The 15,023-nt window shown below is 34.6% G+C and overlaps 1 protein-coding gene across 19 annotated transcripts in view; it reads left to right on the forward strand.

The window, feature by feature from the left end:
• Positions 1–15,023, forward strand: part of nmo (serine/threonine-protein kinase nemo) — a 447,619-nt gene that overhangs the window by 359,337 nt on the left and 73,259 nt on the right. The gene's annotated exons all lie outside the window — the stretch shown is intronic.

Below are 15,023 nucleotides of genomic sequence, written 5' to 3' on the forward strand. Positions count from 1 at the left end.
GTATAGAAGGTTGTGGCCTCAATATCCCTCTGAAATGGGTGAAATTTGGTATTAAGTCTTCCTTGGGGGTAAGCAACTTTCCACCTAAAATTTGTCGGTTTAGGTTCAGGCCGTCATAAAGCCCCCATAGAACGGTACCTCCCGATTTTCGGTATTTTGAAGGTTGAGGCTGTAGTTATACATTTCTCTATTTTATTGACTTGTCTGAAAAGAATTTTAAACAAAAAAATTTTACATACAAACATTTGTACCTATTGTTACGGAATTAGATTTAACTAATCTCCGTGTAGACGTTGTTTTATTCCCCAGTACGATTTGTACCAAATAAAACAGGGTTCGTTTTAGATTACGTTTCTACAATGCTTTATTTACTTTATTACACTTATTCGGAACCGACTTTAATTACTAAGCACACAGCTTTATTTACTTAACTTCTTTATTAGTCGATGTTTACACTTCGGTATAAAATTCACAACTAACTCAATGTTGCCGTTCCTACCGCTATTTATACCCCAAAAACTCCTTGGCCGAGAATCCTCTAGACACGTATGACAACACCTCGAATCTGTGCAGCGAACACACAGACGCACATTCGCACTAAGCGAACAAGCATACTCACATACATACATGGGGGGAATACAAGAGGACGACAAGCACAGTAATGACGTAATTACAACAACAAACAAATGCAAGAAAGAAGTATACTTCTTTAGTTGCTATAGCAACTAAACGATAATTACATGACTATTAGGCAGGGGCGATTTGAAACCCTTAATGGGCCCTTCGCGTTTCTGATTCCTGGGGTTGAACTGAGCAAAAAAGTCTACTGGACCATATGTCTTCGATGAAAATCGAGCCTCCCGATTTTGACTTTAAGTTTTTTATTGTCGTTTTTTGGATAATTTGGCATATAACAGCCAAACCATTGAGATTTTCGATCCAACACAAAGACAAATATTGTAGCCAAGACATTAATTGAAAACTCTCTAATACATCGCAAAAGCATATGAATACTCCTTCAGGCAGTTTTGGTCTTAAGAATGTGGAAACTTTTCGGAAAATGTCGATAAATGACATTGTGCTACAAAATTTGACCCGAAAAATATTTAAGTGTTCTGATGCAAAATTATATCGTTATGAGAAATTCCTTTATAGGTTTTTTGTGGGGTTTTCAGACATAAACCACTATAACTTAGCCATTTGTTAACCGATTTAAAACAATAATAGCTTATTCAAAAGACATTATTCACCCCTTTAAAAGGAAGAAGGATCACTAGAAATCCGTTGTGAAAAAAAGATATGCCCGTTTAAATTTGAAAATGTAAGAAACCCAGATTTTCACTACTTTTACCGTTATATAAAAATATAACGAAGTGACCCAAACGAAATAAAGGCATTGTCGTTGTCCATGGATCCCAACACGATATAATTTTGCATTAGAACACTTGAATATTTTTCGGGTCAAATTTTGTAGCCCAATGTCATTTATCGACATTTTCCGAAAAGTTTGCACATTCTTAAGGCCAAAACTGCCTGAAGGAGCGTTCCAATGCTTTAGCGATGTATTAGAGAGTTTTCAATTACTGTCTTGGCTACAATGTTTGTCTTTGTGTTGGATCGAAAATCTCAATGGTTTGGCTGTTATATGCCAAAATATCCAAAAAACGTCAATAAAAAACTTAAAGTCAAAATCGGGAGGCTCGATTTTCACGGTAGATATATGGTCCAGTGGACTTTTTTGCTCAGTTCAATCCCACACGCAGAGAAAAAAATATGTTTGATCCAACAATATTCCAAGAGCAAAATATGTATTGTTAACATATTGTTGGATTCCTCATGTAGTATTGTAAATCCAAAAATAGTTTGTGTCAACTGAACAATATTTCTCTCTTTTATTCGAAAATTTGTTTCTCTTCTCTCGCTATTCGATGCCGTGTTGAAAAAACAATTTTGGTGAGTTGTGGTGTGTTTGTATGACATGCTGCCTTTACCTTTGTTTTTGTGTGTATGTACTTGTGAGACTCTTGTTTTTATTTGTTTCTGTTTTATTTCATTCTTCTTTCCTTTTCATGTTTGTTATGGTGTTTAATTATTCCTTATGTTGTGGTGGGTTCTTGTGGCTTTTTCTTTGTCTTTGTTGTCAGCCAATGCAGCAAACCATGTATTGTGTTCATCAATGATTGCAACATTATAAGCGACATTTATATCCAAGTTATGCGAAAAGTGTATATGAGAAGTATATGCACTCAAATCAAAAATTTCTGGGCTGGTTTTCTGTATTGACAATACTTTTTGTAAACAAAATTAGATTATGATAGTTCCTACAATCGGCATTGTTAACGATTTTAACAATATTGCGGAAATTCGAAAGTTGTTTTTGTTTTCTATGTTTGGAACAAAAGATGGTATTTTTGGATTTGGATTACAATGTTTGAACAAAACAAATGCATTTTTGGAACCAAAACATATATTTTTGTTCCAACAAAAGCGAAAAATATTTTTTCTCTGCGTGCATGTGGAACGTATTTATACGCATTTTTTTGCGGGTTCATCGTCGTTCGTTGCATCTCGACACGTTTATCTATACTGATGTCGTTGTATAGCAGATACAGCTCATGGTTCATACGACGTCGATATTCACCGTCAACGCAGATTGGTCCATAGATCTTTCAAAGACTTTTTCTCTCAAACACACCAAGCACTGCCTTGTCTGCTTGCCCAAGTACCCAGGCATCGTAACAATACATCAGCACGGGCAGTATCAGTGTTTTGTAAAGCCTTTTTTTTTTGTTTGACGAGATGTGGCTTTGTTTTTAAACTGCTTACTTAAGCCAAAGTAGCATCTGTTGGCCAATATAATTCTCCTTTTTATTTCACAAGTAATGTAGCTTATTGTGTTTACGTCGGTAGACGAAGTCTTTTACTACCACAAAATTATAGAAACAAAGAGTTGGTCCGATCCCTATGAACGCTTTGCGCGTCGACGCCATCTGCTAGGTCTTCTCGCCGTTTACCGCCAGACCCACATTAGCAGATTCCCTTTCGACCTTTGCAAAGGGAATCAGTTACTTCATTTACCGAACGACCCATGATGTCATGCAAGTAACATATTGCTGTTTGTATATATCGTGCCACTTCTTTTGACCTTCGCATCTCATATAACCTTTTTCAGCAGAATGTTGAACAAGTCACACGAGAGGCCGTCTCCTTATCTGAAACCTCTTTTGGTACTAAACACTTCGGAGAGGTTTGGGCTTTGCAGGGATACCAAATTCAGACATGGCTTGGAATACCTTTGAACGTAGGGCGCTGTCGAAGGCTGCTTTATAATCGACAAAAATGTGGTAGGTGTCGATCTGCAACTCTTGGGTCTTCTCCAGGATTTGTCGCAGGGTAAATATCTGGTCAATGGTGGATTTGCCAGGTCTAAAGCCGCATTGGTATGGCCCAATTATTTCATTGACCATAGGCTTTAGTCGTTCGCACAATATCCCTGACACTAACTATCCTGTAGGCATTAGGGAGCAGATTTATACCCCTATAGTTAGAGCATACAGTCTTATCTCCTTTCTTGTGAACAGGGCACAGGATGCTCAGGTTCCAATCGTCGGGTACCCGTTCTTCCTGCCAGATGGTGCTAACTAGCTGATGAATACACCTTATCAGAGTGTCGCCTCCGGTTTTGAACAGCTCGGCTGGTAAGTCATCGGCTCATGCTGCCTTATTATTCTTCTGCCGGTTTATTGCTGTCTTTACCTCATCTTAGCTTGGCGGTATACATTCAATACCATCTTCTGGGACTGGATCTTCGCCGCTTTCGCTACTATCGGATACCAACAGTTTGGAAAAGTGTTCCTTCTATATACCGAGCACACTATCTGTATCAGTTATCAAATTACCTTGCTAGTCTCTACAGGAGGATGTGCCTGTACCAAAGCCATTATAATTAATATATGTTTGATTAAAACAAGTACAAAACTATCACTCGATTTTTTCGACATTGATATACGCTCAGCCTATGGAAGCAAAGACAAATCGTTTACTGTTGATGTCTATGAAATATACCTATACATATTAAAGCAAAGATTATTTAGATGGGAGCAATAATAAAACATTTTGCTATGCCAACAAGTTTTGGCAAGCAGACTTCTGATTCGAAATGTCAATTTAGGGGCGAATATGTCTAAAATCGTCAAAATACCTGAATTCAGAAGTTACTCTTTCCGAACTTAAAAATAGTTCGATAGAAATATTGAAGTTTGATATTCTACCAGAAGACATTTTTTATTGTAGAAAGAAAGATACTCTTATAAAAGACTAAAAGGTCTTCTTATAACAGACTAAAAGGTCTTCTTATAGAAGACCAAAGGGTCTTCCAATAGAAGAAAGGTCTTCTTTTATGACTCCAAAATTTCTTTTTTCTATAGATCACCGAAAGTTCTTCTAATAGAAGATCCAAATGTCTTCTTATGAAACTCTAAAATCTTTAAAAGGTCTTCTTATAGAAGACCACAATTTATTTTTATAGAAGTGGTATTCTCTTCTAATAGAAGACAGAAATGTCTTATAGAACTCCAGAACTCTTCTTAAAGCAGTCCAAAATCTTTTGTTACAGAAGACCAAAAGGTCCTCCTATAGAAGACCAAGAGGTCTTCTTATAGAAGGTCAAAAGGTCTTCATATAGAACTCCAAAATCTCTTCTTATGGAACACTAAAACGTATTCTTATATAAGACTAAAGAGTCTTCTTATAAAAGACTTAAATGTCTTCTTATATAAGATTAGTCGCTCTTCTTATAGAAGACAAATCGGTCTTCTTAAAGAAGAACACAATGTCTTCTGGTAGAAGACCAAAATATCTTTTCATAGAAGAACAAAACAACTTTTATAGAAGTGATCTTCTCTTATCATAAAACTCCAAAACTTCTTAAAGCAGACCAAAATCTTTTTTATAGAAGGTAAAATCTCTTTTATAGAAAACAAAAAGGTACTCTTATAAAATTCTAAAATATCTTCTTATAAAAGACTAAAGGGTCTTCTTACAGAAGACCAAAAGTCTTCTTTTAGAACTCCAAAATTTCTTCTTAAAGTAAAGAAAAATCTCTTCTCATAGATGACCAAAAAGTCTTCCTATGGAACACCGAAAGGTTTTCTAATAGAAGATCAAAGAATCTTATAGAACTCTAAAATCTCCTCTTATAGATTATCAGAACTATAAAGACGAGAAAAACTGCTTATTTGGGACACATTATGCGAAATAGAAAATATAATCTCCTCCAAGCTATTATAAGAACCAAAATTGAAGGTCGCAGACCAAGAGGAAGACGAGAAATAACATGGATGAAAAACATTCAGGAATGGACAGGACACCAAGATGAAATAAGCCTTTTAAGCGCCGAATGAAATGTTTTAACGTTATAATATGTAATTAAATAACTCTGTAATAATTAACATTGTATGATCGCTAATATCCGAATACGGATTTGCAAATAAAGAAGAAGAAGATAGAAGACTAAATGGTCTTTTAATAGAAAACCAACATTTATTTTTATAGAAGTGGTCTCTTCTCCTCCAATAGACAGCCAAAATATATTTTAATAGAAGACCAAACGGCATGGGACCCAATTGTGTTACCAAAAGTGGTCAAACACTAAAGTTATAGAAACAGATGCTCAGCTATCCAAATTTCCAATTTGTGGAATTTTATTACCCTGGTAGATATCTCTGCTTCTGTTGGATGTAATCCAAGAGGAAACCCCTGATAATAAAAGTAGATCGTCTGTACTTTAAGACAATACCAATTGTCGTCGGGTTGATGATCAAATATCAGAGATTTTGCAAACGGCGATAAGCTAAACCAACATTAATATTTGGTATATTAAAAACTGGTAACCAGCAATAGGACCTGCAGAGCTTTTAATCAGTGTCTTAGATGGCTTGTATTCTAAACAGAATGTTTTGCTCCATAAGCCGAATTAAGAATGTATTTGCAAAGGCACAAACCTTCTACTTTACTTATCCAATTGGATGGGTGTCATGTTCACTTTTTCTTTCCATCGCAGTTTTGTCCTTCCCTTCGGGCATCAAAGGTCTCGTATTCATATGCCTCTCTGGTGAGGCTATCTTTATCCCTCCTATTGCCTCAGTATGATGTCTGGCTGTTGGCTGGTACAGCCCGTGATTCATACGACGCACAGTGGTTCAGTATCGTTTTTACCTGGTCAAAATTCTGTAACTTTTGAACGGATAGAGATATTTTCATAATTCTTTTTTGGTCGACAGAGAATACAATCAACACTTCTTTCCTTTATATTAAAAAAGGTGAACACACAAAAAAAAACCTATAAAAATACAAAAAAATCAAAATTATTTAAAAAATCTAAATTATTGGAAAAAACATTTTTTAATTAAAAGAATAAAATTTATAAGAAAATTAAACAAAAATACTACTTGGGATTTCATAAAACTCTTTCCTTTATATTAAAAATGGTCAATAAACAAAAAAACCTATAAAAATACAAAAAAAAACTCAAAATTATAAAAAAAATATTTTTTCATTAAAAAAAATAAAATTTATTAGAAAATAAAAAAAAATTCTATTTGGGATTTCATAAAACTCATATAAAACTCATTTACTTAAAAAAATGCACACTTGTGTAAAAAATATAATTCAAATGAGAAAAATGTAAGAAAAACAAGTAAGAAAAGCGTTAAGTTCGGCCGGGGCGAACTTTTTATACCCTCCACCAAAAATTTCAGCCATTTCGGTGGATTAATGTGACCACAACCTTCAAAAACCCGAAATCCGGAAGGTACCGTTTTATGGGGGCTATATGATGGCGTGGACCTATACCTAAAATTTTTTGGGGAAAAGTTTTATAAGCCTAAAGAAGACTAAATACCAAATTTCAGACATCTCGGTGTGATAATGAGGCTAAAACCTTTAAAATATCGAAAATCGGGAGATATCGTATTATGGGGGCTATATCAACACGTGGACCTATATAAAAATTTTATGGTAGAAATGTTTCTTAGGCTCTGGAAACACAAATACAAAGTTACAAGCGATTCTTTGGTCAAATGGGTCGGATACATTCAAAATATATTAAAATGACGCGTACTTTATAAGGGGCCTTATGTGGGGGCTATACCAAAACGTGGACCTATTTAATCCTACTTTGGTAGGAATGTTTTCTGGCCTCTGAAGACACAAAGTACCAAATTACAACCAATTCCGCGGTCAAATGGGTCTAATACGTTCAAAATATATTAAAATGACGCGTACTTTATATGGGGCCTTATATGGGGGCTATACCAAAACGTGGACCTATATAACCCAACTTTGGTAGGAATGTTTTTTGGCCTCTGGAGACACAAAGTACCAAATTACAAACAATTCTGTTGTCAAATGGGACTAATACATTCAAAATATATTAAAATGACACGTACTTTATATGGGGCGTTATATGGGGGCTATACCAAAACGTGGACCTATATAAACCAACTTTGGTAGGAATGTGTTTTTGGCCTCTGGAGACACAAAATACCAAATTACAACCAATTCGGTGGTAAAATGGGACAAATATCTTAAAAATTCCTTAAAACGACGACGCGTCACGTGTCATTTTGTATGGGGGCTACACGAAAGCGTGGACCTACATAGCCCGCTTTCAATACCAAAAGTTCTACGTACATATAATAGATTTTCCCACAATTTCATCCACCTACGTCAATCCGTTCGGACGCTAGAGTGATTTCCACAGACGGACAGACGGACGGACATGGCTATATCGATGTAGAATTGCACGCTGATCAAGAATATATATAGTTTGTGGGGTCTACAATGATTATTTCGAGTAGTTACAAACGTAGTGACAAACTTAATATACCCCCATCCTATGGTGGAAAATAATGAACACAATATATGTTATAGTTTTCGAGAAATAGCTAGTTCTTCCTTCAGAAATTTGCAATAATAACATGTTTTCCCAAAATTGGAAAAAATTCGTATTTAGGAGCACGCCACACCCATACCTTCCAATATTTTGACCTAATTTTTTGGTTTCCTTAGTTTCAATATGTTCCTATCGAATCCCACATAGAAATTAACAATCAAACACGACCTTGTGGTCGGCATTGGCATTTTGGTCAGGAAAATCTATTTCTGAACCACTGTGCAACGGCGAGACCAACAATGGGAGTTATTCTGAACTAATATTCCCCGTGAGTTTTGTCTTTCCGCCGTTTTAACTTAGGGGAGAAACTGAAACAACTCCCGGGGAATTTTCGTTCAGAATAATCCCAAATATTTGCCCTCCCACAATTAAACTATATTTACATCTGGCAATACCATTATTACCTGTGAAGAACACAATATGAAATAATAACCATACCTAGCAAACCAATCGTACCGATATCGTAACGAAATCGAACAAAATTCGACGTTACGTACGATATCTGATCCGAAATCGTATCGATATCTTAACGAAAGTTGTATAAAGTGATTGACATAATTTCGGAACGAAATGTCGGAGCGAAATCGAATCGATTTCGGTCAGAATTCGCAACGAAATCGGAAGAAAATCCTTGGGAAATTCGGAATTCGAATTTCTTCCTCCGAATTTTCGTACAGATTTCTGAACGATTTCGGAATAATGTCGTATGAAAATCTGAGGTACCTTCCGAACTTTCATAAAGGTTTCTGAACAATTTTGGAATAATTACGTATGATTATCGAAGGAAAAAAAATTTGTCTCTGATGCCTCTTTTTTATTGATAATTTTTTTATTGGAAGATTATAATTTCAAAGATATCTAATGATTTTCACTGTTGTTATCATTTTGTAGTTATAGTAGAACAATGTAAACTTTATGTACGAATATGTTGAATCTATCAGCACTAGCTTGAATTATTATATGTTGCATTTATATTTAAAATATTTAAAAAATGTATATGCGAATTTTATAACCAACCATTTTGTTTTTCGACAACAAACTAAAATGTTACTTGTTAGATATATACAAAAGGTGGTTGTTGTGCGAAGGGAAAATTGTTTCCGACATATCGATCCGAATTCGTAACGAAATCGGAAGAAAAAACATTAGCAAATTCGAAGGGAAATTTACTTCCGACATTTTCTCCGAAATCGGAACGAAATCTGAACAAATTCCCCTTCGAAAAATCGTATAGAAATCGATACGAAATCTGAACGATTTTGCTTCCGAAATTGTTTCGATATGTCGGACATCCGACATTTGGTTTGCTGGATAAATATATGTTTGTCCCTGCAAATGTTTTCTTAACCTGACCATCGTTCCAAATCATTTGCTTATACTCAAATGATTTCCTTTCAATTTTCAAAATAAACAATTTATAATATTTGTGGTACACAGTTTCAACACTTACCTTGCATAAGCAAAAGGCATTCCTTGAATTACTCTTAAAATGTATGTTTGTATGTGTGTGTTACATCCTCAGTTTTCTCTGATGAAAGTAACAACAGGAAAAGTAACATAATAACAAAATACAGGCAAATATGTCTATAACGAACGTTACTATCTAAAATGTTTCTCCATTATACATGTCTTCATAACGAGTTTTTTTCTATAACATAGAACCAAATTTCTCTATAACGAATTTTCAATAAAAAATGGATTTATAAATCTATAACTTATTAATTCTTTGTCCGTAGCAGCAGCTACGTTATAGCTCAGTTCGACTGTATACGTACAGCTAAGGTGTCCTAAGAAGACTTCTTCTCTCTGCATGTTTCCAATTTTGAAATTGCATAAATTTTATTTTCTATAACAAAATCATCTGCAATAAACGAATATCATAAATTGCCACACCAACGTCAAACGACATCCTCGGTGATGGAAGGAATTTAGTTTGAATGAGTGCTTCTGGTGCTGTGCAAGTGTTTGTAAGTTTAAATTTAAACAAACATCATTACCTGTCAATTTTTAGAATGTGTCTGATGTCACTTGCACAGCACTGCATTTTGAACCAGACGACGACGACAGGACATTTCATAGCACAAGCAAAGTTCTAGGACCTTAAGGCAATAAATGTTGTTATATTTCCTCAGCCCGACTGTGCCGTGGCCTAAATGGCCATTGAGTTTTTGTTCGTAGAGGAAATTGTCCATTACATTTAATCATAATAACATACATACATATTTGACTTGATTAGATTTTTCACAGTTAATGGCAAGAGGAGGGTTAGTAGAAGGAAAATCTGATTATTTTAGAAATATAAATAAATATTTGCCATGTTTTTCATTTCCTGTTAAAAAGTAAATTTGAAATTACATCGACTTACGTTTGGAGCATTTAGTTTATTTGTTTAATACTTTTAGAACAAAGTTTATATAGCATCTCAAAATATTAGCCCTGTTCCTTTACGTTCAAGAATCTTCAAGTTTTACAACTTTTTACTTGAAAAGCGTTCCTTTACTTCAGACAATACAATTCATATGGGAGCAGTTTTCAACTTTTACTACTTTTGCCGGTTTTACCATTTTCAGAAGTAAAGGAACAGACCGATTGATCGCATGCCTACTTTTTGGTATAACGATATTGAAATCTCGAAAAGTGGATGGGATATAAATACATTTCAAATTATAGCCTCAGACTTTAAGCTAACGAAGGTAAATACACGACTAAAATGTGCCTCATCGAAATAATGGTTTTAGACCCCAAGTATGTTTGAACGAAATTAGTTTCAGACAATTTGGAGTTGATTTAGCCATGTCCGGTCGTCTGTCTGTCTGTCTGGCTGGCTGGAGCGCACGAAAACTCTCGAACGGATTAACCGATTTGGTTAAAATTTTGGGTATGGTAATTTTTTGTCCAAAGTCTAATTTCGATGATAGGCCATATTGGTCCACTCCCATAAAAGTTCAAAAATTTTCGCTAAAATTGTGCGCACTCTCGAAGGGAGTAAACGAATTGGTCTTAACTTTACATACGGTAATATTACTTCCAGGCATAGTTCCGGTTTAAATATGGACTTCTTCGTATACCTCCCACATAAAATTTGGAAAAAGTACATATTAAAGGCTCTTTGTGGATCGTTTCGATATTTTTTTGTAACAAGTTCTTCTTTCGAGCCCTGTTACGACGGCGCACAATGTTGCAACAATGGGCAAAAATCGAAAAATGTTATGTTAACGGTAAAACTGAACAGGGAAATGAGGAAACATTGCATGTTAAATTTGAAGGTTATTCTTCAAAAATTTAGTGAATTTTAGCAATATCGAGGAAAGAAATATATGGAGGCTAGATCCAAATCTGAACCGATTTTTGTGAAAATCGGTGCACCTATTCAGGAGCCTAAGAAAATAACACATATTCAATTTGAAGGCTATTCGATCAAAATTGAACGAGTTGTAGCAAAATCGGGAAAAGATATATGTATATCGGGGATATATCCAAATCTGAATGAAGTACTTGTGCAAAATTCATCAACCTAGGTCAAAACCTTCTATTTTCGTGCACTTTTGTATGGAAGCGGCAACGCCGTACAGTGTTTCATACCCTCCATCATAGTATGGTGGGTATATCAAGTTTGTTTTTCTGTTTGTATTACATCGAACCATATAAAGTATGTATATGTATTCTTGATCAGGGTACACTTCTAAGACGATCTAGCATGTCCGTCTGTTGTAATCACTCTAGCATCCCCAATAATTGAGATAGAAAGCTATATGTCTACGTTTTGGTATAGCCCCCGGTACAATCCGACTTAAGATAATTTGAGGACTTTTTACTGAACTAGATGAAATTTGACATTTGAGGTTCAAAATGGGCAAGAAATTTCTCCACTAAAATTGTCAAGATAAGTCTACGTTTTGGTATAGCGCCCGTATAACGGTACCTCCTGATTTAAGGTCTTTTGGGGATTTTAGCTACATTTCCGCATAAATTGGCTTTAATTTGGCACTTGAAGTTTCAAGAAATGCACGCAAAGAAAAAATATTTTTCGCTTTTGTTGGAACAATAATATCTATTTTTATTCCAACAATTCAATGGTTTTGTTCGAGCATTGCAATTGCAAATCGAAAAACACTATCGTTTGCTCCAAACATACAAAACAAAAACAACTTACGAAATTCCTCAATATTGTAAAAATCATTGACGATACCTATGGTAGGAACATCATAATCTAGAATTTTTACAAAAACTATTGTCAGCCCTGAAAACCTGTTGCAAATCGAAAAACACTATCGTTTGCTCCAAACATACAAAACAAAAACAACTTACGAAATTCCTCAATATTGTAAAAATCATTGACGATACCTATGGTAGGAACATCATAATCTAGAATTTTTACAAAAACTATTGTCAGCCCTGAAAACCTGTTACTGAAATTTTTGTTTGATCGTATATATGTAATTCTCTTACACACTTTCCACATAACTTTGGTATAAATGTCACGCATTATATTATGAACTTTGACAAAGACAACACATGACTGGGTTTTGCCAGGTCTAACTAAAAAGGTAACAAATTGAATGAAGAATGTGTAACTCAACTATCAAAACACAAAGAAGAATGAGAAAGAAGAAACAAATTAAAACAAGAATCTCATGGTGTACATACACAAAAAAGAACAAAGATAAAATTAAAAAAAAAAAAACAAAGATAAGAGGAACTAACACAAACAAAACTCACCAAAATTGTTATTTACACCACGGCATCGAATACCGAGAGAATAGAATAAAATTTTCAAAAACTATTGTTGGATTTTCGTATAATTATTGTTGACCTTTGATCACTATCTTCTTCTGTTCATTTGGCTTTAGGTCAGTAGAAATAAAAAACATAAAGTTTGTTTTTTAATGTTGATTTATTTTTCCGATATTTCGACTATCATCGATAGTCATCATCAGGGAGTTGTTGGCTTTAAAAAACAAATAACTATTTTTATAAAAATATAAAACAATTGTTGCAAAAATATAATTACATGGTTTAGTTATTCTCTGAACTTAACACATCTTCTTTTATTGACAATAAAACAGATATTGTCATTCCCAACAACGTCGAATGGTTGCTTTCTCTTGGGCCAAAGTTCTCCTTGCCAACAACAAAAACAACGTTCCCCTTGTTCAATGTAATAGCAGAGGGAGAAGAGTGCATCCAAACTCTAGAAAACAGAGAACTACAAGAGAATGCAAGAATTAACTTCATAACTCTCATTAATGACCACAAAAGAAATTCAACATTGGGTAAAAGAGATCGCTTCGTACTAAACACAGTGGGTCAAACAGTAAAGTTCTTAAAACAGAATAAAGAAATTTTGATTCTTAATTCAGACAAGGGTGGGAAAACAGTAGCTATGTTGAAAACCGACTACGACCTGAAGATGAGTGAGATTCTAATGGACATATGCACGTACAAACGTTTGAGAAAAGACCCAACAACAAGTCTACAAGAAAAGTGCAATAAATACATCATGAAATTATTTGATCTACATGTTCTTAGCGAGATGGATAAAAACAAGTTAATTAATAGAACTTCAGTGCCCCCAAAAATATATGGATTACCCAAAATCCATAAGGAGGGAACCCCTTTGCGTCCAATTTGCTCTTTCACAAACTCTCCCACATACGAACTATCAAAATATATGGCGAATATCCTCAAAGTTTTAACAAGTGGTTCGAAATACAACGTAAAAGATTCGATAGAATTCAAAACAAGGATTAACAAACAACAAATTAAAAATGACGAAATCCTAATATCCTTCGATGTTGTTTCCTTGTTCCCTAGCGTTCCTGTTAACTTAGCTATTAATACTATCAAAGATAAGTGGACAATCATTAAGGAACATACTAATATTCCAATGAATATCTTCATTGAAATATTAACAATATGTATAAAGGACGCAAGATACTTTGTATATAAAGACAAGGTATTTGAGCAATTAAAAGGTATGCCTATGGGATCACCCATTTCGCCCATAATTGCAGATATTATAATGGAGAAACTTCTTGACGATACAATGGAAAAACTGACAATTAAACCTAGGATACTAACAAAATATGTCGATGACATATTTTGTATCATTAAAAAAGACGAAGTCGAAAACACACTAACGACGTTAAACATGTTTAACAAACAAATCCGTTTCACTATGGAGTGTGAAGCAGATAACAAATTACCATACCTGGACTGCATAATACAGAGACACAATAACATGCTACTTATGGATTGGTACCAGAAGCCCACGGCCTCTGGGAGAATTATAAATTACCATTCCAAACATCCGAGAAGAATTAAAATAAATACGGCAACGAATTTTATTCAAAGAGTGTTGAATATTAGTGACAAGAAATTCCACTCTAAAAACAAAATCAAAATTCGGTCTATACTAAAAATGAATGATTTTCCAAACCACACCATAAACGAATTGATTAAACACGCAGAACATAGTGGACCACGTCAAACAACACAAAACTCGGAGAAGACGTATAAGCGAGCTACATACATACCAGGGTTTTCGGAGAGATTTTCTTCCTCCAACATGTATAATAAGGAAAAATACCAACTGGCATTCAAAAGCTGCAACACAAATAACAATTTCTTCAGTCGAACAAAATCAAAAATACCCCACGAAGACAAATCAAATCTTGTCTATAAGATTAAGTGCAATGGTGACGGGTCCAACGTATGTCATAAGACATATGTTGGTACCACAAAATCTAAACTAAAAACAAGACTTAGCTCACATAAATCAGACCAAAAAGCCAAAAATAAGCCGGTAGAACAAAAAACAGCCCTTACTGCCCATTGCTTACAGGAAGGACATACGCCTAACTTTAAAGATGTTGAGATCCTAGCACAAGAAAGCAATTATAAACGTAGATATATGCTAGAAATGCTACATATTGTAAACGAACCAATCAATCAACGGATGAATTATAAGACAGACACCGAACACTGTGCCCAGATATACAGGAATGTCATTGAAAAGCACAAGAAAATTTAGTTGGAAAACTCTTGTCAATAAAAGAAGATGTGTTAA

This window comes from Musca autumnalis, unplaced genomic scaffold, assembly GCF_047663935.1.
Source record: "Musca autumnalis isolate F117 unplaced genomic scaffold, ASM4766393v1 scaffold_4, whole genome shotgun sequence".
NCBI lineage: Eukaryota > Metazoa > Arthropoda > Insecta > Diptera > Muscidae > Musca > Musca autumnalis.